The sequence below is a fragment of the Piliocolobus tephrosceles genome, chromosome 2 (assembly GCF_002776525.5).
Source record: "Piliocolobus tephrosceles isolate RC106 chromosome 2, ASM277652v3, whole genome shotgun sequence".
Lineage (NCBI taxonomy): Eukaryota > Metazoa > Chordata > Mammalia > Primates > Cercopithecidae > Piliocolobus > Piliocolobus tephrosceles.
The window spans coordinates 16,217,939-16,245,932 of record NC_045435.1 but is presented as its reverse complement, the minus strand read 5'-3'; the positions used below and the strand labels follow the sequence as shown (position 1 = coordinate 16,245,932).

Below are 27,994 nucleotides of genomic sequence, written 5' to 3'. Positions count from 1 at the left end.
TCTATTTGGCATAGTCATCAATATGAGGATGAATCTCAAAGTGTTAATGTAGTCTTCTTGCCCGTATAAATGTATCATAAATATTTAGAGATGCCCACAAATATTTCTGTATGTGTTTTCATAAAATTAATATTTTCTTAATAAGAAATGAAAAAGTCGATGATACATTCCTGTAGGGTCAGCCCTGATTAGGAAGCAAAAAAGCAATAAACAGATTATGAACCTCCAGGTTCCCAAAGACTTTGCATCTTTCCCATAATTTGGCACTAATATACTAGGTAGATAAAATGCTCAAATTCATATTACTCCTTTCATTTTAAACAAAGTGTTGAAAACGACCAACCATACGAAACCTCCACCAGGAATTCTTTAAGTCACTGGTAAAACTGATCATTTTTCCCAGAAAAAGGTCTTCAAGAGAATAAAACCTATAGTAGATATTTTTATTGAATGTACTTATGCTTTGTACCCTGGCTATTCTTAAAAATTATTTTAAGTCACTTACTGAAACAAGTATTTAAAGCCAGATAATTACAAATGAAGTAAGAAAAGAAATATCCAAGTTACGTAGCAGAAGGGACGCAGAGAGGGGTACTGTGGCCTTCAGTTCAGGGCAGGCACATGGATGACTGCATTAAGGGAGACAGCAAATATTCCACACACTAAATGTTTTCATGGCAGCACTGTGCAACTAGAGCACACCATAAAGACATGAGCATTTCTAGAATCCCCTCTGGCAAATGCTCAGAAATGTGACTTTATACCAACTTTGCTTATTACACAGTTTCACCTTCAGGGTGCATCTGCTTTGCCATTTCTCTCCTACTTTATTTTTCTGCCCCAGGAAAAGAACAGTAAACTGTTATCCAAAATATGTTTGGAAGGATGAGTTGAACAAAATTAAGAGCAAATTGCTGAGAGTTAATCCAGAGTGATAAAACTTTTATTTCATTTATTCAATAAAAACAAACAAACTTTCTAGGCAGGGATCTGTCATTCCTGGCCTCTCCCCATACAAACCCTCTAGAGGTAAATTACAAGCCTTTTGTAAGCCTCACCGATACTTCCATTCTAATTATTTTTATTTTGAGTGCAGTTTTACATTTCTGTTAATTGTTTAGGTGATTTCCATGAATAAAAGAGGTTAGAAAGAGAACTTGAGAGGGGAAGAGACAGGTCTGTATTGTGGGCTACTCTGACTATAGCATGCAGTGCTCATTCACCAGTAGACTCAGGAAACATAATGGAAAAGTGATTAAAGGCATGTTTATTATTGATGAGAGTGCCTCGCACAAATTGCATGTAAATATTCTTAAAAATCTTAAAAAACTTTTTGTATAAAAAATTTAGAACAATTTCAAACAAAAAGTTGAATTAAAAGCAATTCTTGTACCTAAACCAACTCCTCAATAGAAACTTTTGCTTGTGTTACAAACGTTTTCCAGGTCGTGGATGGACACTTTTACTGCATTTTTAAATGAATTTTTACACTTCTACAGCATTTTTAAATGAATTTTTAAAAAGTAAAATTCAAATTAGTTAAAGTAACTTCATGGACTTTGCATAGGGTACATTACTTAACTTTCTAGATTCTCACAGTCCACTTTTACACTACGCCCACTATGTTTGCTTTCTCCCCCACTATACTGCCAATTTCTTTAATTACACCAGCAGGTGGCACTATGATACACTGAACCAGGGAAAACAAAATGAACTGTTAACATTCAGCTGGGTCGACTGATTACTGTCAGGAAAATCAACTTCTCAAAGTCAAGTCATATTTTAGTATTTTTCTTTAGTAAAACCTGCAAATAAAAAGACAAAGTTTGATTTCTGGGTACTTTTATGAATTATACAGCGATGATGAAAGGTATATATCTGTTTCTTCAGAAAATTTGAAGCCACACAAAAGAGAGGCACCCAGAATACACATTAAGTGTGTTTCTAGGGCAAATCTGCCTAAGATATAGGCAGATATTTATGAAAAGCTTTAAAGTGGCATTTGCTTAGAAAGTTCCAAATGTACTTATTTATTAATAAAAAATTATGCTCCAAAATGAAACTGTTTAAAATCAACTCTGAATCATCAGTAAATGATAATTCTGTCAATTTTCAAGAAATACATAACAACTATTTATTTTATTGTTTTATCTAGTATTACCACTGAAACCATTGATACATGAAAGATTATACTATTTTTAAAATAAAGCTATGCTGTACTGCAAAGGTTTTTCAAAATTTGCAATACCAAAGATCACATTATATATGTTTGCTAGCATACATTTTGGTGAATATCAGAAAGTGTTTAAGGAAAATGTACTCTACTGAGGGAATATTGCTTTATTTACTTTATAAAGTTGTATCTCTACGTACAATTGAAACAAGATATGTTTTTAGTTTAATATATTTTCACCAACACTCTAGAACAACACATTAGCAAAACTCTTTAGGCAGCCAAATCTAGGCCACCACTCATTTTGTCAACAAAGTTTTATTGGAACGTAGCTATGTATATTCATTTGTTTGTGTATTGTCTATGAATGTTTCACACCAACAGCTGGGTTGAACAACTGTGTTAGAGATGGGCTGGCCCACACAATCCAAAATCCTCATCTGCCCTTTACAAAACGGTTTGCCAAATTAATTCTTTTTTTTTTTTTTTTTGAGACGGAGTCTCGCTCTGTCGCTCAGGCTGGAGTGCAGTGGCCGGATCTCAGCTCACTGCAAGCTCCGCCTCCCGGGTTCCCGCCATTCTCCCGCCTCAGCCTCCGGAGTAGCTGGGACTACAGGCGCCCGCCAACTCGCCCGGCTAATTTTTTGTATTTTTAGTACAGACGGGGTTTCACCGTGTTAGCCAGGATGGTCTCGATCTCCTGACCTCAGGATCCGCCCGCCTCGACCTCCTAAAGTGCTGGGATTACAGGCGTGAGCCACCGCACCCGGCTTGCCAACCTAATTCTAAAATACAAGTTTGATTTATATTTTTCCTTTCAAATTACGTAAAGAAATTGCATGAATAAAAAGTACAATGATAATCTAATATATGCTTGTGATTGCTCTCTACCAATTATTATACAAATAATTAAATGAAACATGGAAATTGATTAATTAATACTGAATTCTTTTGACTTCAAATAATTTTGGATGGATATCCCGTGAGACACAGGGGATACAAATAGTTATAACACTCCGTTACTCATATGCAGAGCTGATAGTGTTTTTGCAGAGGTAATACACTTAAAAAAGAGAACTGCTAATACAAACCAAGTTAAGCTAATTTCCAAAGATTAGATATTGTGAATAAATGCTGTAGGAATCAGGAAAAGGATAGAACATTGTATAAGGTAACTAAATTTGGAGGCTATATTATCAATAATAATTTTAAAGATGGAGAGTTTGCTTAATCATAAGAAGTAGGATTTACAAGTTTGGTTGGCAAGGATAAGAAAGAACATTCTAGACCAAAAGAATGGGTTGACTCATTTTGATGTAGGTACATGTATTCCAAACATTTATAACATTTTATAATTTATTTTATAATTAATATGTTAATGCGTTCTTGAGTTTTTGATAGTTTTGTCTTTTAACTTAAAATGGAAATTTGTATCTAATTTGTAAAGGATAATTCCTACCAGAAACATATTTTATAGAGAAGTAATGACTACATGATGACTATAAAAAACTATAGTTTATGTGGTGCCTAAATTTGTTTCCTTCTAGTCTCCAAAAGAGAGTGACTTTTAAATTCAGTTAAATATAATTAAAACAATATTAGTAGAGCTTACTATACAATTTGTCTTGCTTTTTACCAAGGTATTTTACCTAGGTATTTACCTAGGCATACAAATATTTTATCTGAGTATGTCAAGAGAGACAGCTCAAGGGAACAGAGTTTGTTAATACAGAAGAGAGAATAATACTATGTATTTTATCTTCAATTTAATCCATGTGCTTTCATTTCAAGGGCCACAAGTGTTAAGATAATTCAAGAGGTTAGTAAAAATGTATAATGAATTATTATTGGAGTGAAACAGGTATTCAATGTTTTTAAACACGGAGTTTTGCTTCATATTCAGAGGAAAAGAAACAAGTTAAAAATATTGTTTTAACAATATTTTTTAATTGCATAATATATTTTTATATTGTATAATATATATTATATTGTACAATATATTTTTAATTGTATTAACGCATATTAAATGTTGTTTCAGTATGAGTATTCTGTCTTCAGTGGAAATGCTGGGCAGTTTTGATTGCTTACTCTTTGCTTATTTTAGAATACATTGTCTATAATTTTCTCAGATAAATTTGAAATTAAGAAAAGAAAATAAATCTTCTTAGGATTTACTTTTGCTACAATTTAGAGTGTAAATATGGAGAAAGACCTAAACAATATGACTTTGGAGTACAGGAATTATAGCCTTAAATAGGATATTGGAAGAGCAGAAAATTCTAATTAACTACAGTAACATGTCAGTTATTTGGCACTATTCAAATAAATAATAGGATGTGCCAAATAACATGTAATGTATAACGTTACATGTTATACATTACAAATAACATGCCAAATAACACTGTAATAGGATGTGTTCAATAGAAATGTTTGTCTGTGAAACTAGAGACAATCCTTTCCAGTGTTAAAACATTTTAAAAACATTTAAATATCTTAAATAACTAAGATTCTTGAAGATTATATAATTTTTTTAGGTCATGCAAGATCATCATCGTCAATATCAGTCATCGTCACCTTATTAGGCATCAGTAGTCATATTTGCCTCTCTAATTGGAAGGACAAACAGATTTGGACGAAACTAGTTGTGGCCTATGGGAATATTGTTTCCCATTGTTTAATTCCTTCCTCTGCCATATGACCTTGAAGGGCACTAGAGTCTGTGAAATACATTGCTCTGCTCCATCCATGTTGGGCTTAGTCAAATGATTGTTTTAGCCAAATGCAATATGGATAGGTCTTAAGAAACACTGTGTTTCTACTTGCCTTCTTATGCTCATGTTAAACGTCAAAAGAAGAATATGCCCCGGATAGTTGCTGGTCCCAGAGACCTGTGGAGCTCCTTGGAACCCAACCCTTACCCTGGAACCCCACCCAGCTGACCTACAGACTGAAGCAGAGCCGCCCCACATAGAAGAATAAATGTTGCTGCTTTTCTGAGCCATTGAACGTAAGTAATAGCTCTATAATATACAAGGTATTCTGCATGAACCAAAGAATTTATTTTTGGTGACTTCAGCTTATATTAATCTATAAGTCATGAATAAAGCATAAGGCTTGTTTTTGAAAATTGACGGTGGAAAACTCACTTAGTTTTTTATACCTGCATGATGCGAGTGAAGCTGTAAATTGTAGAAATTTCTGAATCTTTTCTAGATGCCTGATCAGTTTTTCCTGTGTCTGAAATAGATGGTCCATGGACGCAACTATAGCCACAAATGAATTTTTGTACTTGTTTGATAAGGTTTAGAATTTATTTAACAGGGTAGGGAGATGTGTTTTATTTTATAATTACATAAATAATTTTAAATGAATAAACTCATGGGAGAGAATCATTCTTTGGTAGCTTGTCTCCAAAAATGGGAACTAGCCATTCCTCCCAACTGTATTCTGTGTATGCTTCTCCTTGATCGAACGGTGAGGTCCCTGACTCCTCTCCTTTACTCTGTGTTGACCTTGTGACTTGCTTTGACCTTTTATCAGTTTTGAGTGTAGAGCTTAAGAGATCTGACAGTTTCCACTTTTGCTGTTTTGAAAGCCAAGCACCACGTAAGAAGTTGAATCTTGTTGGAGAGAGAGGACCAGCCAGTCTCTGGCTGTCCAACTTGCAGCTAAATATATTTGCTTAAATTACCTCAAGTAATGCTCTCTGGAACTGAGGGTGATCCAGCTGATCCAAAACAATCTGAAAAACATCATGAAATCTAATCAACCCTTTTTATGCCACTAATTTTTGCAAACCAAGTGATATTATGTAATAAAATTATAGTTTCATAACTTTTTTGGAATATTAATTAAGCTAAATTAGAATTGGAAAGAGAAGAAAAGTATACTAAGGCCGGGAACAAACCAAGAATTCTGATCCTGCTCTGTCTGAAGTTGAAATTTACTTTCTTCTTAATTTCTTTTGGTATTTTGTTGAAATTTCCTATGAAGAGAGACTGACTTGGCTCTTGTCAGCATTTGAATTTCTGAGCCCTATTTCATGCATTTCAGATATTTCTAACTCTTGTGTTTTGATATGGTACATTTTGTGTTTTGTATTCAAATTGCTAAGTGATATGAAAACTACAAAGAAAAAAGAACCTAACTTTCTTTGACTTGGCCAGCATCCTGCTTGAAATACTGTGGAGAAAATTTTATCTGAGTTGAATAGGAGAAACACTAGACTCAAAGTGCCTCAGTTTTCCAAAGCTGCCATCTTCCTGTAGGTTTCTTATGCAGAATAACTTGTACTATATTCAGGAGGTGAGTATCAATGGTTTCATAAGTGGATATCAATATAGGATTTGACATATCTATTACCTTATTCTCAATAAGATTATGAGAATGTATGTATTAACTGTTTTTGTTTTGTTTTTGTTTTCTTGGCTTTGAGGACTACAACTGTAAGTCAACCATATATAAAAGCACATTAGAAAGTGTAAAAGAAGCCATACTTTAAAAAGAATAGATCAGATATTTATAGTGACTTGCTTCTAACTTACTAAGAACCAAATAAAATAACCTATTTTCTCATAACAATTCAGGGTCTTGGGGATTTACAAGTGTTTAAACAAGTTCTAAATTTGTTGCTCATCCAATTCTCAGAGAAGTTTAAATTTGAAATATAAAATACTTTTGCATTCTTCTTGTTGCAAGCATCCAGATTTGAAACCATTTGCATTTTCCCTGTTAAAAACAGAAATTGGTGAGAAAAAAAAAAAAATCTCAGATTTAGGTGGGCAGTTTAACAACGCATGAAAAGAGTTGGTAGGGATCTAAAAAAAATGACAATGACACAGCAGTTATTTAAAAGTTAAAAGACTTGTAACCAACCCAAATGCCCACCGGTGATAGACTAGATGAAGAAAATGGAATACTATGCTACCATAAAAAAGAATGAACTCATGTCCTTTGCAGGGACATGGATGTAAGGAAGTCATCATTCTCAGCAAACTAACACAGAAATAGAAAACCAAACATCACATATTCTCACTCATAAGTGGGAGTTGAACAATGAGATCACATGGACACAGGGAGGGAAACATCACACACTGGGGCCTGATGGGGGATGGAGGGCAAGGGGTGGGAGAGCACTGGGAGAACGTTAGGACAAATACCTAATGCATGTGGGGCTAAAACCCTAGATGATGGGCTGACAGGGGCAGCAAATTGCCATAGCACATGTACACCTATGTAACACACCTGAACATTCAGCACATGTATCCCAGAACTTAAAGTAAAATTTAAAAAAATAATAAAAGTTGAAAGGGATCTTTCCTGCATTAAGAATACCCAGCCACTATTCACTTCACCATGGTAGTATTGGAAAAGGGGGAAAGCTAATGCACTTAACACTCTTAACAAAGAGTGATTTAATCATATTTTATACTAAGAACAATGGAAGTTAACAGGGACTTTTAGAAAAAAGACATAAACATATGTATGTTTTAGAAAGATCATTCTGAATACAGCGTAGAAAATGGGTCAGAGACAAGCACATTTGGAAGGAGGACTTCAGCACTGGCCCAATACTTTAACTCTGGTGGCAGAGATGGAAGCTCTCAGGCAACTTCTGCCTGGGATCCCCCATTCCTGCATTTTCAGATGACTCAGCCCTTCACTTCTTATGTGTCTCAGCTCAAAATTTGCCTTATCAGAAAGGCTTTCCCCAAGCACCCTATAAAATAGCTCAATTATCACTCTCTACCCCCACTTCATATTATATCCCTCTGCTTTATTTTTTTCATAGTATTTCTTTTCCTCTGACATTTGTTTATTTTCTGTCTTTCTTCATTAGAATGTAAGCTGCTTGAGGACAGAAACTTTGGGTCACTGGCATCCATGGTTCCCAAAATATTTCAAACAACTTGCTACTCCAAGTATGGTCTGTGGATCACCAGCAGTATTGCTATCACCTGGGAACTTACTAAAAATGCAAACTTATAGACCCCATTCCAGAACTACTGAATTAGTAGCTAATTCAGTTTGACAAGATCAAAGGTGATTCATGTATGCATTAAAGTCTGTGGAGCATTAGCCCAGCACACTTTAGATTCTCAATGAATTCTGAATGACAGCATGATATTAGAATAGGTAGAAGGTGGCCACTGTATGAATATACAGACAGAGCTACAGGAAAAAGTCAAGGATGATAATTGAGTTTTGGTGCTTCTAGCTTAGGCAATTAGGGGGGTGGTGAAGCAACTCAAGAAGATAGGAAACCCAAGTTTCTATCTTGGGTTTAGATGAAAATTCGATTTTTTTAAAAGGTGAAAATTCAGTTTTGGATATTTTGAATGTATCCTATGAACAGCCAGTAGATAATTAAATATGGTAACCTGAAATTCAAAGGGAGATCAAGATTAGGCACATAAATCTTCTACAAATATAGGTGGAATGATTCAGAGACTTAAACTTTAATAGATGTCCCAATTATACCGTGGCCAGATGAAGACAAACTGCAGCGTTCACAAAAACATTTCTATTTCAATGTTGAACTAATGGAAAGTGGTTTTAGTTAATTCTCATTAACTCAATTTTGCCCCAGTCAGATGCCCTTCATGATTTAGAAGGAGTGCAAACTTCTTGCTTCTTATTACCCAAGATGTTTAATCCTTTTAACTTACAGTTCATATTATTAGTCAATATTGGCTGATATTAATTACATGTTGTGGTCATTATCAACTGCTTACAGTAAAATATAGGGAGACCAATCTGCTAAAGGTTTTCTTTCTAAAACTTCTGCCTTAGCTATGTGTACATTATATACTCTTGGCAGGGAATCAGAATAAACATTTAGGGGGCATTTTTTCAGCTTCACTGAAGCATTTAACTTAATTGATTACACTTGGCTTTTCAGAGAATGAGGCCTCCGTGGCTGTAAATTGCTCAGATGACTGTTCTCAATGGAAGAGGATATAATTCACCAGTAATTTCTGTTTCAAATGATAACATACAAAATCAATGGGCAGCTTCCATTTGCTTGGGGATCAAATAATTTAGAGAAATTACAGACTATCACTATTTAAAAGCAGCAAGTGTAAAAGAGGAGACTAATGGTTTTCTGGTCAGTTTTTTTACTATTAAGTCAGAGAATTCTCTAAAAAGATAATGCTAGCTGTATTGAAGCAAACTAGTGTGTTTATTGGCTTCTGTGAACACCTTTAAGAGGTTCAGTTTGCAAGGGTGTATCAAACATGGGGGAACTTTTTTTATAATTCTGCTTTAGTATTCCACTTCTCAGAATCTCTCTCAAATAAATACTTTAAAATAATTCAAAACAAAACAAAACAAAACCCCACACAACTATCTTCAACTGGTTATTTTGTCACTATAAATGAATGAAGAAAAAAATTATTTTAACTGTCTCTTCTCTCTCAGAAGTGTGACCAGATTTTGGAATCTTTCTTCTGGGATTCCTCTCATAAGGGAGAGCAAGTTGAATAAATCCAGGCTTTTGGAGAAAACAGGCAACAGGATGCTATTGAAGTTGGTCATTCAATAGCTGCTTCAGGAAAGTGGAGGCCCTGTGCTTTCAAAAGCCTAAGACGGAGATAGGAATAAGTGAAGAGTTTACATGTTATGGGGGACCTAAACCAAAGTTTAACACAGAATGACTGGGGGTCCCTGGAGGGGCACACCCCACCCCTGAGGATTCCTGAGCCCACGGACTATGCTAGTGTGATGCTCTGAGTCACAGAGCCCATCCTCAGCTTCCTGGATTACTTATATCCAGGGCTCTTAAAAATTCCCAAAGAAGGTCACACCCTCCCTGTGTCCCTTAAAAAATGATTAGAATTGTTACAAAATCTTCAATATCTAGTGGTGATGGTGAGGCTGCGGGATCCATTACAGAAACCATCATTACTGCTTACTATCTTAAATCTATTAAACATATTTGATCAAATTCTCCTAAATATTCATTTGAAACAACACAACTAATATATCAGGTTCTCTTAAGTGTTTGAAACCTATAAAGGTACCAAATAAAACATAAACGATCACAATAACACCTTATTTCTATCTACACACATACACATATATGAACTGGTCACAAAATACTACAATTGCATGCTTATCTTAGCATCCTCCAAGAGCAGAGCCTGAAACAAAGGCTTGCAGGCAGATGGTTCATTGGCAAATGATTCCAGGGAATGTCAGCAAGAAATTCTGAGCAGAGTGAAGAGAGGCAAAGCCAATCAGGGATGCCTTATGAGGCTGATCATCACTCTTGACAACTAGTGGTGGTTCTAAATTAATTTATGAATACATCAAAGAACTATTAGCAAGGAAACAACAGCTCTTTCATCCTCATTGGTCAAGGGAAGCCACAACAGTGTTAAGTATCTCAAACTTTCAGTGTGCACATTTGTGGACTCCCAAGTAGGTTCTTTTGAGGACAGGAAGTGAGAGTTATGTGACTTGAGCCCTAGTTACAAATCCTGTGTGGATCTGGTCATGATGGTAATGTCTAGAGGAACAGACTAAATCAAAAAGTTTCAAAATCATCTGTAATAATTTGCCATCGTCAGTGGAACATTATGTTGTACTCACTCTTTCACCAAATGAGTTCCTGGCTGACTGCCACTTTCTACAATAATTATGACTCCTGTCATAATTCTTGTAGATTTCTATATCCAGTTAATGATTGACTCTAGGATACTGGCCATTCAGTGTCTTGATCTCCCTTCCATTCTACCTTCACCACTAGTGGGCATATATTAGGCTATGTTATTACTAATAATGGTAACATCCCTTCTATCTCTATGAAACATCCAACTTTCCATACCTCACCTACTATGTTTTTGATAACTCAACTTCAACATTTCTTATGCCTCACAAGGACCTGTAACCCATCAATACTTTGGATTGTTTCTCCATCTCTTGTGTTCTCATTCCCCTTCTTACCCAAATGAACTTTCTTACAAAGTGTTCTAATTAGTCTCTGATATATGTCTTCAAATGTCTGTCCTCTCCCACAGTTTGATGAAATCACACAGATAAAGTCACTCGTCCTAATCTGTGCATCCTCCCACACAGAGAGGGAAATCACAGGACCAGACTGAGTGGTCTCACTTTAAACTCACCACCACCACCCTCAAGTGGGCTCTTAGTGCTGCTCAGGAATCAAACATTTCCCTATTCCGTTTACTCTCCCACTTTGGCAATGATTTCCCCTCATTTCCTCACTCCGCAAGCTTCTAACACCTTTCTTATCTTCATTCTCTGCTAACCACCTTGCCTCCCATTTTACTAAGAAAACACAAGCAATCGAAAAACTTCTAGGAGCTCCCACTACCTCTTCTACTCTCTTCCCTGTATATTTTCCTGTGTACTCTACCCTCTCTCCAATTTCAGAGAACAAAGTCCTCTTCTTGTAGTCTAAACTTTATTACTTTGAACCTCTCAAAGTCAACTTGCAAAGAGAGTACATTCAGGTTTTGTGGGGCCTGAGCTTATAAATTTTGGAGGCCCTCTTTAGGAAAGAGTATAAAATTATACATATAAAATTAGGTACAAATGTGAATATTTATTTAAGATAAATCTCCACATACTTGAAATATAAAAAAATTGGAAAATCCTATAAGAATCTTTAAATTAAGAAAAAGATATTTCTATTAACAGCCTAGTATGTTTCTATAATGCATTTTTTCTTCTATATTTTGTTGCATACTTGTTGTTTGCCTTTGCATATGACAAGAATAAATTTTAGAATAATTTAAATAGATTAGAGTGGAATAGAATGGTAATCCAGCCATTCTTTTAGTATTATTGATTTTGAATTTATTGTTAATATTTTAAAGAATTTAATTTCAACTTGAATATTGGTAATGTCATGTATATTTTTAAAGACTGTTGTCAATTTGAGACAATATTAGTTTTTTTCACATATGAGTTATAAAATTTTACTCTTGTGAGTGACAACTTTTAAACACCTGTATTCTTTTAGTGGATAACAGTAACCAATTTGTTATGATATCATTATAAGTTGCATATTTCTTTATCAATGTCATTATTTTGTGGTAAACTATCAAGAAACTATTTTTTTCAATGTGTTCATATGATTTATTTCTTCTTATAAATTGGGTTATCAAGTAAGCTGAGTCTATACATTAATTCCATTAGGAAGTGGCTACTTACTTAATTATTGATTTTTATAAGATTAAAAATATTAAAGCAATTTGGCTTCTTTGATGTCAGAAATAACTTACTTTGCTTTAATAGAGGAATATATAAAAAATGATTTTATTGGTACAATCATAATTTTACAGACTGTATTTTCACGTATATCCCAGACACAACTTGTGTTGTGACTAGTTATCAATGAAAAGCAAATTCTCTACCTCCAAGTTTTGATATTTTATAATTTGAAGAATTTCCCAAAGACTAGCTGCTGATTCCACACATTGTAAACTTTTTCCTCATCCATTACTAACATAATTCAGGTACTGGGCATGGCAGGTCACTCTCATATTGAGATGTGGCCTCCGATCCTGCCAGGATGCCAGGCGAGTCAGCACTGTGGTAAGAGATAGGATTGCTGGAAGACATTGTACATGGAATCATGCAGCAGTGACTGTCAACTACAGAAACATATCTTGCTAAACTCAAATCAATTGCATTCCCTAGTTATATCTACCCCTAGCCTAATCTGCCAAATGCTGGTGACCACTCTGACACCAACTAACATGAGTGATGGGAAGCTGAAGTGGAAAGAAATACTAGTCCTAATCATTTTGAGGCAGGATAAGTAGTCGAGGAAGTAACTGAGTTCTCAGCATGCAGCAACCCTGGTGACCATACAGCCAACACAATAGACCTAAGAATTCGCATTGTAATTGAGCTCATTCAGGCTCCCTGTCTTCCGCAGGGAATTGCCCCTGTAGAGAGCACATGCACTTTGATTTTACCTGTCCTCAGAGTGACTCTTCTCTCTTTTTAATGGTAAAAAACACCTCTGGGTGAAGATTTAAAATGCTAATGAGACGTGAGGTATGAACAAGCATGTACAGCTGCTGTACGCGTATACCCAGAGGACTATCTGGAACATGCTTACTGTAACACCTCTTTCCACCTCCTTATGGATAATCCTATAAGACTCCCATAAAGATTGTTTCCTGGCCAGGTGCAGTGGCTCACACTTGTAATCCCGGCACTTTGGGAGGGTGAGGTGGGAGGATCATGAGGTCAGGAGTTCAAGACCAGTCTGGTCAATATGGTGAAACCACGTGTCTACTAAAAATACAAAAATTAGTCGGGCGTGGTGGCATGTGCCTGTAGTCCCAGCTACTCGGGAGGCTGAGGCAGAAAAGTTGCTTGAAACCTGGAGGCAGAGGTTGCAGTGAGCTGAGATCGCGCCACTGCACTCCAGCCTGGCGACAGAGTGAGACTCGGTCTTAAAAAAAAAGGTTGGCTCTCTTTGCCCGTCTTTGCTGTCTCACCTTTATGAGCAGCTTGCCCTGAATTCTCTCTCTCCGTGTACACAGGGTATGCTGTCTATTCTGCACTTCCTTTAATTTTTTTTTTCCTTTTTAATAAATTACTCTATCTTGCACTTCTTTTGCTGTGTGTCTCTTATTTAAATTCTTTTAAATTAAGAAGACAAGAACTGAGGTTTCACATCAGCCATCAAAAATTTGTGTTTAAGATTTCCTTGCATTTGAAAATTTTACAAGAAAACATATGACAATATCAACCTATTGCTTAGGTACGTTTTATGGCCTTGGGAGTAGCCTGTGAAAGTGAGGACCCCTGAAGCTCAAACTTCATTAGCTTTATAGCACATCTGCCTATTCTTACCAAGAATTTTGTTTCCTTCTCCAACAAAAATATTTCCCTACCTGAGGTTTTTCTCATCAGTAAACAAATATTCTTTTACATAGATCGTGAATAAAATGTCTTGACAATTCTTTGCTCTCAAACTATTATCTCATTATTTTTCTTTCCTTTACGGTAAAACTATTTTCTAAACAGCAAAACTGTGTTGGATAAATTCACTCTAATTCCTCCCCTCCTAGGTTCTTCAAATTTGCTACATGCTTCCTTAATCTTTCCCTCTTCTTTCAAACTGTTTCTGTCAACGTCACCAGTGAAGTAACCTCAAAATCCCACATTCACCCACTCCTACCTGCAGCTCCGGAAAACTTTCTCATCTCAGTTATTAGTGACTTCATGCTTCCACTTACTCAGGCCAAAATACTAGAGTCATCTCGGATTCCTCGTTGCTCTCATAAAATTGTCAGAAAATCCTATAGGCTCCCCCTTCCAGTACCTCTTGGTATAAGTCATCATCCTCTATCACATAGAGTAATGCTACAGTCTCCTAATTGGTCAGTCTCTTTTTATTCTCAACAGGGCTGTTGGAGAGTTTGAAACTGCAAGCCAGGCCCATCCACTGCTCAAAACACTTCCATGGCTTATACTTTTACTTGGAATATAAGCTGAAGTCTTTGCAATGGCTCAAAAAGCTCTTGCCAATCTGTCCATGACCTTCCTGCCCGAATTTCTACTCCTCCTTTGCTCAGTCAGCCTCCCTTGTTAGTCCTTGAATATCCAGGTGGTCTCCCAGGCAGGGCAGTTCCTCTATCTGCAGTGCTCTGGCTCGGACTATTCATGCTGCTGGACCCTTCTCGTATTCAGTCTTTACTCAAATTTTATCTTCTCAGTCATGCTTCCCTGATCATTCTATTTAAAATTGCACTCTACAAATTTCCGATAGATTTCTGCTTTAGAAGTCTATAGAACTAATATACAGCACTAATCTCTACTCATATTCTATAGATCATGATTATCCTGTTTATTATCTGTGGATCCCCTGGACCCCACTCCCACTTTCTAAGAACAGAACCTCCAAGAAGGCAGGGTACTGCTGGTATGAAGAATATTAGCCAGCACACACACACAAAAAGGCGCTCTGTAAAAATTTATTTGTTGAATACATGAAAGAACAAATGAGTGACTACAACTTTCTCTTATGTTTCTGATGTACCGCTCATCAGTAACATATAACTGGAATATTTTTTAACTCGGTATAAAGTACTTATCTTTTTTTTTTTTTTTTTTTTTTTTTCAGATGGAGTCTTGCTCTTTTGCCCAGGCTGGAGTGCAAGGGTGCAATCTCTGCCTCTGGGATTCAAGTGATTCTTTTGCCTCAGCCTCTGGAGGGGCTGGGATTACAGGCACATGCCACCATGCCTGGCTAATTTTTGTATTTTTGGTAGGGATGTTGTTTCACCATGTTTGGCCAGGCTGGTCTCGAACTCCTGACCTCAGGCGATCCACCCACCTTAGCTTCCCAAAGTGCTGGGATTACAGGTGTGAGCCACTGCACCCTGCCGACTTATTGTTTAACTATCATGTTTTATTCATTTATAGTAATAGTAATTGATGGTATATTTTCGATTTTTTCTCCCATCTTAGTATTTTTGAAAATGTTGCTATGTCTACACATCTTTCACTTTTCTCCTTTCTTGTTTTCGATTGGATTGCTGAGAAATTTTTTCTCATTTCCAATTTTCCCCTCTGCTGACTTGGAAACTATTATCAACCGTCCTTAGAAGCATGGGCACTCTATTCATAGGTTAATTTGCTAGTCTAATAAATGGATTTTTTTTTAGCTAAAGAAAGCACTAAGCTTCACCATTTACCATTCTTCCTTGTGCATCTGTAAAGTTCAGAAGTATAATGACAAATTTTTAAGTGTAACTTTTAAAACTAAACAAAATATTATACTCAAGCATATCTCAGCACAAATGGAAATTTGAAAGGTGAAGCTGTTCTCTTATATAGTTAGAGAACATGCCTACTGTTGATAAAAAGAATCAAACACTGTAAAATATTTGAAGATATTTATTCTGAGCCAAAGCCTGATTAATGGACCATTACACAGCCCTCACAAGATCCTGAGAACATGTGTCCAAGGTGGTTGGGTTGCAACCTGGGTTTCTACATATTAGGGAGACATAAGGCAACAATCAATACATGTAAGATGTACCTTGGTTTGGTTCGGAAAGGCAGGAAAACTGGAAGCCAGGGCTTCCAAGTCATAGGCAGATTCAAAAATTTTCTGATTGACAATTGGTTGAAAGAGTTATTATCAATAGAAAGTAATGCCTAGGTTACCGTAAGGGATTATGGAGACCAAGGTTTTGTCATGCAAATGAAACCTCCTGGTAGCAGGATTCAGAGAGAATAGATTGTGTTTATTATCAGACTTAAGGAGTCTGTTCTGTCAGCAATTCCAGAAGAGAAGAGGGTATAATGAGGTATGTCCAGCTCCTCCTTCCCATCAAAGCCTGAACTAAGTTTTCAGGTTAACTTTGGAATGCCCTTAGCTGAGAGGAAGGGTCCAGTCTGATAAGATGGTTGGGGGTGGGCAGTAACACTTTATTTTTGGTTTACACTACCTTAAGACAATCTGTACCGTAGAATTACTTCAGAAACGTTAAACAACACTGATGCCTGGACCTCATTTCCACCCAGTGAAATCATAAGCCTCAGTGAGGAACAGGTAGCAGGCACCTCCAATGATTCTAATGTGTAGTCAGAGCTAAGTGTCGCTACCATGAATCATTCATATGCCTGACCTGGCAACACCTGGCATTTTATATTCCAAATATCTTTCCATATTATTCTCAATCTCTAACTTTCTATTTATAGCAGAGAAAAATTCACAGATTCTTATTTTCCACAAAGTTTTTATTCTCACTATTTGAAATTCTTACTTATTAGAAGTTATGTTGAATTGACAAACGTTTTGTAAGTCAGATATCATCTATAAAGGTACAAGCAGTGATGTGTTGGTATTTAAGCCTGATTTTCTCAAGGGGAAGAGGACTGGTTTGTAGCATTTGCCAATTTCCTTGGTGTAAACACTCCCACAATGAGTAGTGTTAAGCTATCAACTAGCTGTCACTAAAATTGGAATTTGAAAGAGAGGTGCACAGTTAGTTTTCATGAGCCTGTGCGCCTGCTCCAGGACACGATTGAGTGTAAGGTTTTCAATCACATTACATAATGATAGATTCACCACCTCATTTCACAAATGAAGGATTCAAGATGCAGAGGGTTTAAGTGACTTGTTCTAAATGAAACATTTACTTATGAGAATATTGGTAATTAATATTGAAGCAGAATGTGAGCTGAAACTCTAAAATTATATGAAAACACACACACACACACATATTAACTAATAAGAATCCCAATTAACCTAACACTGTGTATTGACTGACTTTCTTTTCTTTTGCTAAGGTGTGATGTCTCGTCATTCCTTAGTAAGTGTTTATGTATAATAAGCATGTTCCTGGTTTGCATATTATGCTCCATTTCCTCTATTACTCTTCTTTAGATTAAAATTTGTTCTCACATTTACCAGGAAATTCTGCCTCAATTCTCCTCTTTTGAAATTATGGCTTGGCTCTTTCTTACGTATTTTTCCAGATATTTTTAAAATATTTTAAATAATTTTCAAATTATTTATAATTTTGTTTAGAATTAGCCAATTAAATATGTAATTAAAGAAAAATAATAGTTATTTAAACATTAGGAATTTCCATCAGAAGAATTTTAAAGCATTTACTATTTTTGTTGTTATTAGGAGTCAGTTTTCTTTCTTTCTTTACAAGAAAATGAAAGACTTTCATAGAAAAATTATTAATTCTCTTTCTTGGCTAATTAACTTATATTTTCAAGATATGAAAACATATAAATACAAAAAACTATGCCATAAATATGTATACAACCATACAAATACATATATATACACATTTGGTTCATTCTCAAGTTGCATATTTGCGAATTTGCATGCTCACTAAAATGTCTTTGTAAACCCACAATCAATACTCCTGGTGCTTTAATGGTCATTCAGTGTCAATTGTGACTATGTACAGAGCAGCAAAAACTTTGAGTCACCCAACTCATGCACATTCCCAGCTGAGGTCAAACAAGGTGATGCTTTGCCTTCTTGTTTCAACTGTATACCGTAAGAAGTGCCCGTTTTGTGGTCCATTTAGTACTGTTCTTTAAAGATTTTTTGTGCTTTTTGTTTGTGATTTTTGGTTTAAAATGACTTCTAAGTATAGGACTGCAGCCTAGTGTCCCTAAGCACAAGAAAGCTTAATGTGTCGTAAGAAGGAGAAAATATGTGTGTTAGATAAGCTTCGTTTGGGTATGAGTTATAGTGCTGTTGGCCTTGCAGTATATCCAGGAAAGGGGAGAAGAAATTAATTGATTTATACGTGAAGCTTCTACAGAAAGTGCTAAAGTGACACCTATAAGTGTTTAATGAAGCTACAGAAAAAAATAGAAAATGGGTAAATTTGTGTCATCATGGGATAACAATCAATAAAAAAGGTGTATTAAACATCACTATGGTGAGGCTAAAAGCCAAAGAAATTTATAGTCACATAACCAGAGTCAGTAAAATGATAAACGCTTTGTGGCTAGTGTTTTATTATGAAGAAATACTGCATATAATTATTTGTAAGAAATATATATTAAATACTGTCTTTTAATAGAAATACACATAAAACAGGGTTATATATTGACTGGTTTATGAAAATGTTATGACCAGAGGCTTAAAAGAACCTAACCCTGTATTTTACCTGGGACCAGTAACACAGTATTCAGTAATTCAGTGTTGGCGGTGATTTTATAGAAGAACATAATTACCATGACAGGAATCAACTCTATATGATTACATGTATTTGTGTGTTTTATGTGAGTGTGAATATGTGTGTGTGTGGGTGTGTGCAGGTGTGCTAAAGGAACAAAACATTACCTAGAATTCTGTAACACTTATACAAACAAGAGGAATTTTTGTATATTCATTTGAATACATATCTTACGGAGTGTAAGTAGCTGACTTTTATGTACTTCGGATGTTGTATGTGTGTGCACATATAGATTACTATACACATGAATTTTCTATCCAAACATTTAAGTATTTTCTCATATTATTATAAATTATTTCTCACCATTACTTTTAATGAACACTGAAGGTTTTTTGTGGAGAAATATACTTATGTCACCATTGCCCCTGTGTTTAAGGAGTCATTTTCAAGTTTCTAATGTCTAATATAGAACTAAATGAATTTTATTATCCACATATAGGATTATTTCTTAATAATAAACTGTAGGAGTCCTTTTCTGCTTTGTCATAATGTTGTAATATTTCTTTATTTAAAAAGCTTTAAAAACATGTTCTCATTTTTTATATAAATGTAAAAGTAAAACAATAATTTTGAAACTCCTATATGAAATATTAGGAATATAATATTTTTGTGTCATCTTTTGGAATGACAGAACCTAACTACCCAAACTTAACTACCCCCAATTAAAATTATTTAAATGATTTCATTAATTTAACTCAAGATTTATTCTTTATCTGATTTTCTGTAATATTTAAATTTGCATGCAAATTTATAAAGAATTAGTTTAGATCTATATGTTTATTTGGTTTAATGCTCAAAGTCAATTCTTTTCAGTAATAATAACCTGGATAATAGATACCTGATTTTTATTTTAAGGATTATTACTGTTTTTAGCAGACCTTTATCCAATTCATCATTAACATGAACTTTATCTTTGCATTTTTTACTTTTCTTTTCTTTCTTTCTTTTTTTTTTTTTTGAGACAGAGTCTTGCTCTGTCACCAGGCCAGAGTGCAGTGGCGCGATCGCGGCCCACTACAACCTCTGCCTCCCAGATTCAACAGATCCTCCTACCTCAGCCTCCTGAGTAGCTGGGACTACAGGCCTGTGCCACCATGCCCAGATAATTTTTGTATTTTTAGGAGAGTTGGGATTTCACCATGTTAGCCAAGATGGTCTCAATCTCTTGACCTCATGATCCACCTTCCTTGGCCTCCCAAAGTGCTGGAATTACAGGCATGAGCCACCGCACCTGGCCTGCATCATGAACCTAGATGATTTACAACTTGATGATATATGATTGGGCGCTGATTTTTTTCTACCTGCTTTGCCAGCCATTTCAGTTTATAACATTTCTCCAGAATGCCAAATAAAGGTTTTAGAGATATTGCTTTATTTTCTTAGATCATTTGGTGGTATAAGATACATTTTGAGGTCAGTTTGATGTTTGTTCCATTATACATATGCTGTTTATGTTGTTTCTATTGTTCAAATCATTGGATCAAATTACTGAAGATGGTGGTATGTCATCTTGTATATTCAAATATATTTTCCCCAAGTTCTAAGACTAAGTATTTAACATTCTAAAATCATATGTATATTAATTTTTAAAACCATATTATTTCAATTAAAAACAGCTTTGTTGATGAAACATTGCAGAACAGTTATTTCTGTTTGAGTTTCATTGCTACAGTATAATCTTGATAATTTGTTTTTGCTTAGAAATGTGGACAGAACAAGATAATGTATTATGAGATATTTTAAACTATTAGCATAAACTACGTATGTGATTGGAAGATTTTTATATTTATATAAATGTAATTATCTCCATTATTTCTTTGAAGATTATATTTTCTTCACCAAAATAAAATCCATTCATTGTAACCAAAATATGTTAAATAAATTATAATACAATATCTTATAGAATATCTTTGATTTCCTTTAAGAAGCTAGTATTAAATTGACTGATAGTATTGTTCATTCCTTTGGATCCTTTTGGTTTCCTTTAAAGCACACATCTTCAATTTACATAATCTATATTAAGGTCAAACATTAACTAAAATGCAATCCTATGCATTTTATGGTTGATCATAATCTTATGGTTATGCTTATCAATGTGTACAGATGACTGTTTTAATAAAGTGCAATGCAGAGTTACAGTGCAGGCAAACCAGGGTTTATCATCCCATTGAGTAGCATTTAGCTTACCACAACTTGTTTTTCTCTCAGGAGAAAATAACACTCAATGCAACTTAAGATTTTCTTTCCCTATCAGAATCTCCTTAGCCATCATGCAACATTAAAACCACAGGCAAATGATGTTCATTAAAGGTGGGTATGATCTTTACAATGAGGTACATTGTGTCTTTGAGAGCATAGACCTTGTGGATATGTGCAGAAAAGCAGTTAATATTTCCTCCCCATTAACTCCTTAGAGTTTGAGGTTTGGCCATCAGCCATAGTTTCTTTCAACCACCTTTCATGCCTTGTTATTTACTTCTGCTCAGACTGTAGTATTTTTTTTATGATGTTCTTTATAAAACAATGTGTAGCAATGCCTAATAACCTATTGTTGCCATCTGTTTTTTCCACTAATTCCTGGAGCATTCACCTGCCCTTAACATTCATAAAATTTGCATTTTAACACCCAGTGTGACAATTTTTCTAGGAGTTTTTGATGTCCCTCTAGTACTGTATTTTCTACCTGCTTTGCCAGCCATTTCAGTTTATAACATTTCTCCAGAATGCCAAATACAGGCAGCGACTAAATTAGAGTAAAACAATAGCTTACAAAAAGGCACTAAATTTGGGAAACTCCACAATGGCTTTCTTTCTTTTGGCAGAGAACATAAGCCATTACTCATTCTCTTTCGTTAACAGGCAATAAAAAAGTGCTTATTAACTATAATCTTCAGCATAATTCTATCATATTTTGGCAATGAACTGAACTTTGATAAATTAATGCTGTTCTGCAGCAACAATAAACACATTTAGCCAACATTTAAACCCTTTGCAAAACAACTTCAACCTGTCTTTCCAGATTTTTTTCTTTTCGTTTATGCAGGAGGTAATGTATTGTCATCACTGGTGTGATGGTGAATGTTTAACAACCAGCTATTTGAAAAAAATTCTGATTTTTAGTGTTTGCCAATTTCTCAAGTGTGAATACTTCAACCATGGCTGATTTCAAACATGCTCCTTTGAGAAGAGATCTGCATAATCAGCACTCAATATTTTATACAAGCCAGCCCAGAACGCCCTTGCATGTGCTAAAATCAGTTTGGAATTCTGTTATACTATTTATGAGTTATGTGATTGAAGTCAAGTTGCCAGATCTTCTTCTTTCTTTATATTCTCGCCTATAAGGTAAAACTTAACATGTAGGGGTTCTTTAAAAATAGAAATGTTATACACAAGCAATGTGTATGTTAGCAAATAATATATTCACAGAATAGTATGTATTGTTATTGTCATTACATCCTCCTACATTTCTGTCTTAGCTCAGGTTGACATAACAAAATACCACAGACTGGTTGGGTTAAACAACAGACATTTATTTTTTGTACGTTTGGAAGCTAGACGTTTAAGATTGAGGTGCCACTGGAATAGGTTTCTACTGAGACCTCTCATCTGGCTTGCAGAGAGTTACCTTCTCATGGTTTTCTCACATGGCCTTTTTCCTCTCTGTGTTCCTGGAGAAAGAGCTCCAATGTCTCTTCCTCTCCTTGTAAGGACAGCAGTCCTATTAGATTAGGACCCTGCTCTTATGACCTTATTTGACCTTGATGATTTTCTTAAAGGTCCTATCTCTAAACACAATGTCCATATGAATTTTGGGGAAACACATTTCAGTCCCTAACAATCCCTGCACATCCTCTAGGATTTTCCCTGTGTACTTGCTATTTCCTAGGCACGCTTTGTTCTTGCTATTTTCTCTAATGATATGTCATGTTGATAGATGAGCTCAGATTGTCAAATCCAAATTTATCAAAGCCCGCCATAGCTACCACTATCCTCAGAAATTTCTTCCTGATCACCCTGACAAAAATAATCTTTCTCATTTTGGCACTCGAAAAGCTTTCCTATGATGCTTATCTTTCTCTGACAAGTGTTATGCCATATTCCATCAATTCTAACATACAGATTTTTCTCCAGTTTAACACCCCTGAGATGTTTTGTTGTGATCTTAAGACAGAATAAAGATGAGGACTGCCTTATCAGTTAAAAATGCTTCAATAACACCTCACATCATTGACCAGTATTAGTAATATGATATAGAAATATTTCTCCAAATGTTCATTTTGCCAATGCTTTCACATATATGCACTTAACAAAATTAAAAGTAAAATTATATCTATGAATAGAAAATTTTCTTCACATGTGAAAAGTTCAGTTTTTGTGTTCCTTTATTCTGTAAAAATGTGTTATTTAGCATATATTTTAGTTCATTTGGCAACTTGCAAATAAGATCCCTGCTCATGTGGACAAATTTAAAATTGGGAGAAATGTGTAACTTTCTATGTGTTGTGATTTTAAATTCTAAATTAAAGAAGCCTAATTTAAATTACCTACATAAAAAAGCACATTTATATTAACTGTATTATATTAAAGTATAATACTCAAAAAGGTAAAATCAGGACTCATATAAATATAAAATAAATATGTATTCAAGGGGTTAAGGTGCTGATCTAAAACTGGTTAATCTGGTTAATGTCTTACAGGGCAATAAATCTTTGGGAATTTGTTGGTTCTCCTAAAAGAAAGTGTTTGCATTTGTATTGGAAAACCATTACAAGTTGATCTCTATCCTTAAGTAGTGATAAAATAGGCAGTTAGAGGCAGAGCAAGATGGCTGAATAGAAACCTCCACCAATTATCCCCCCTGCAGGAACACCAAATTTAACAACCATCTACATAAAAAAGCACCTTCATAAGACCCAAAAATCAGGTGAGTGATCACAATACCAGGTTTCAACTTCATGTTGCCAAAAGAGCACTGAAGAGGGTAGGAAAGACAGTCTTAAATTGCTGACACCACCCCTCCCCACTCCATGGCAGCTGCTGGCCACGTGGTGTGGAGAAGAAATCTGTGTGCTTGGAGGAGGGAGAGTACAGTGATTGTGGGACTTTGTACTAGGACTCAGTGCTTCCAACACTGGGCAAAACTCAGCTAGCACCCATGTAGTGAACATTTAGACCAGCCCTAGCCAGAGGGGAATTGCACATTTCAGTGGTCAAAACTTGAATTTCAGCAAGCCTCCCAACTGTGGACTACAGTACTGTGGCGTATTAAATAAACTCAAAAGGCAGTCTAGGCCACCAGGACTACAATTTACGAGGCAAATCCTAGTGCTGAACTGGACTTGGAACTAGTGGACTTGGGGGGCATGCAACCTATTGAGACACCAGCCAGGGCGGCTAAGGGAGTGCTTGTGGTACCCCTCCCCGGCCCCAGGCAGTGCAGCTCACTGCTCCAGAAGAGATCCCTTCCTTCTGCCTGAGGCGAGCCGAGGGAAGAGTCTTTGTCTTGCAACTTGGATACCAGCCCAGCCACAGTAGGATAAGACACCAGGCAGAGTCACAAGGTCTCCATTCCAGGCCCTAGATCCCAAATGACATTTCCAGATGCACCCTGGGCCAGAAGGGAACTTGCTGCCTTGAAGGGAAGGATATAGTCCTGGCAACATTCATCACCTGCTTTTCAAAGGGTCATTGGCTCTGAAGTTTCAGCAGTGGTATAACCAGATAGTACATACTACAGGCCTTGGGTGAGAGATTCTGAGATGTGCTAGCTTCAGGTGTGACCCAGCACATTCGCCGCTGTGGTGGCTGTGAGAAAAGAACCTTCTGCTTAAGAAAAGCAGAGAGAAGAGCAAAGGAGACTTTCTCTTGAGCTTAGGTACCAGCTCGGCCACAGTGAGAAAGAAAGAGTACCAAGCAGGCTACTAGAGTCCCTGACTTCAGACCTTGACTCTTGGATGGCACCTCCGGACCCACCCCGGGCCGGAGGGAAGCCTACTGTCCTGAAGGGTGAGTCCCAGGCCTGAAAGCATTCACCAAAAGCTAACTAAAGAGCCCCTGAGTTTTAAGTGAACATCATGGTACTCTGGCAAAAGTCCCTGTGGGCCTGTGGTGGTGTATATGAGGAGAGACTCCTTTCCCTGGGGAAAGGGGAAGCAATAGTGGGAAGAACTTTGTCTGATGGTTTCAGTGCCAGCTTAGCTGTTGCAGGTAGATCTGTAAGGTTTCTGACTCCAGGCCCTGGCTCCTGGACAACATCTCTGGACCATCCTTGGGCCTGGGGGACCTTGCTTCCCCAAAGGAAAGGACAAAAGTCTGGATATCCTTCCCATCTGCTGACTGCAGAGCCTTAAGGTATTGAAAAAATAGAAGCAGTAACTAAGTAGTAGTTACAATGGGTTTGGGGGAAGACCCGTTAATGTGCTGGCTTCAGGTTTGACGCTGCACCGTCTCAGTAATGGTGGTCACAGAGGTTTTTATGTCACATCTGACCCAGCACCAAGCAGCTCAGCATAGAGGCAGAGAGAGAGAGAGAAGGAGGGGGAGAGGGGGGGAGAGAGAGAGAGAGAGACAGAGAGACAGAGAGACAGACAGAGACAGAGAGAGAGAGAAAGGCTCCATTTATTAGGAAGAAAGTAAGGGAAGATAACAAGAGTCTGCCTGGTAATCCAGACAATTCTTCAGACCTTACCCAAGACCACCAATGTGATACATCTATGAGTCTGAAAGAACCATAATATTACTGGGCTTGGGGTACCTTCTAATGCAGATATGACTGCAGTGAGCAAAAACTTAGATTCAACACAAAGTCCTTTCAAATATCTGGAAAGCCTTCCCAAGATGGATGGGTACAAATAAGCCCAGGCTGCAAAGGTTACAATAAATACCTAACTTGTCAATGCCCAGACATTGATGAACATCTACAAGAAACAAGACCATTCAAGAAAACATGACCTCATCAAACTAAATAAGGCACCAAGGACTAATCCTAGAGAGACAGGGTGACCTTTTACACAGGGAATTCAAAATAGCTGTTTTGAAGAAACTCAAGTACGTTCACAGTAACACAGAGAAGGAATTCAGAATCCTATCAGATAAATTTAACAAAGAAATTGAAATAATAAAAAGAATCAATCAACCAGAAATTCTGGAGTTTATAAATGCAACTGATTACTTAATTCATCAGAGTCTCTTAATAGCAGGATTGATAGAAGAGAAGAAAGAATTAATGAGCTTGAAGATAGGCTATTTGAAAATACAGTCAGAGGAGATAAAAGAAAAAAGAATAAAAAACAATGAAGCATTACTACAAGATCTAGAAAATAGCCGTGAGAAGCAGCTTCTCCATTCTTCCTTGTATCTCCACTGCATTCGGGCCACCTGCCTCCACTCCTGCCTCCACCGTGTCCACCAGGGTAACCCAGAAGTCCCACAAGGTGTTCACCTCTGGCCCCTGGGCCTTCAGCAGCCACTCCTACGCAAGTGGGCCCAATGCCCATATCAGCTTCGCGAGCTTCTCTCGAGTGGGCAGCAGCAGCTGCTGGGGTGGCCTGGGTGGAGGCTGTGGTGGGACCAGCACAATGGGGGGCATTGCAGCTGTCACAGTCAACCAGAGCCTGCTGAGACCCCTTAACCCAACATCCAGGCCATGTGCACCCAGGAGAAGGAGCAGATCAAGACCCTCAACAACAAGTTTGCCTCCTTCATTGACAAGGTATAGTTCCTGGAGCAGCAGAACGATGCTGGAGACCAAGTGGAGCCTTCTGCAGCAGAAGAATATGACTTTGAGTAACATGGATAGCATGTTCGAGAGCTACATCACAACCTTCAGTGGCAGCTGGAGACCGGGCCAGGAGAAGCTGAAGCTGGAGGCGGAGCTTGGCAGCATGCAGGGGCTAGTGGAGGGCTTTAAGAACAAATATAAGGATAAGATCAATAAGCGTACAGAGATGGAGAATGAATTTGTCCTCATCAAGAAGGATATAGGTGATGCTTATGTGAACAAGAGCTGGAGTCTTGCCTGGAAGGGCTGACTGATGAGATCATACAGGCAGCTGTATGAAGAGGAGATCCAGGAGCTGTCCCAGATCTTGGACACATCTGTGGTTCTGCTCATGGACAACAGCTGCTCCCTGGACATGGACAGCATCATCACCCAGGTCAAGGCCCAGTATGAAGAGATCGCCAACCGCAGCCAGGCCAAGGCTGAGAGCATGTACCAGATCAAGTATGAGGAGCTGCAGACGCTCGCTGGGAAGCATGGGGATGACTTGCATCATACAAAGATGGAGATCCCTGAGATGAACTGGAACATCAGCTGACTCCAGCCTGACACAGAGGGCTTCAAAGGCCAGAGGGCTTCCCCGGAGGCCACCACAGATGCTGAGCAGCATGGGGAGCTGATGGTTAAGAATGCCAACATCAAGCTGTATGAGCTGGGGCCCACCTGCTGTGGGCCGAGCAGGACATGGTGCAGCAGCTGTATGAGTGCCAGGAGCTGATGAAATCAAGCTGGCTCTGGACATTGAGAGTGCCACCTACAGGAAGCTGCTGGAGGGTGTGGAGAGCTGGCTGGAGTCAGGGATGTAGAACATGCAGAATATGAGTATCCATATGAAGACCACCAGTGGCTATGCAGGTGGGCTGAGCTCAGCTTATGGGGACCTCACAAGCCCAGTCTCAACTATGGCCTGGGCTTCAGCTCTGGCTCTGGCATGGGCTCCACCTCCTTCAGTTGCACCTGCTCCATCAGGGCCATGGTTATGAAGAGGATCAAGACCCACAATGGGAAGTTGGTGTCCAAGTACTCTGATGTCCTGCCAAAGTGAACAGCCATGGCAGCCCCTCCCAGGCTACCCATCCTGTGGCTGTCCCAGAGCCCATGGGGGAGGCAGCTGTGCAGGGGAATGCAAGAACCACCTGAGGTTCAGCCCTAGCCTTCAGCCCACCTTCAGGGGCAGTTTACTGCCTGTGGTACCCCCTTTGCCCATGACTTCAGCTACAAGACAATTTTTTCCCCAAAATAAAACCTCAGCTAGCTCTGCACACACACACACACACACACACACACACACACACACACACACACGAGCAAATCTAAGAGTTATTG

The 27,994-nt window shown here is 37.3% G+C and overlaps 1 pseudogene; it reads left to right on the top strand.

The window, feature by feature from the left end:
* The window catches only part of LOC111545159, a 39,655-nt pseudogene extending 11,942 nt beyond the window's left edge, over positions 1-27,713 (top strand).
* Positions 27,714-27,994: the final 281 nt, after the last annotated feature.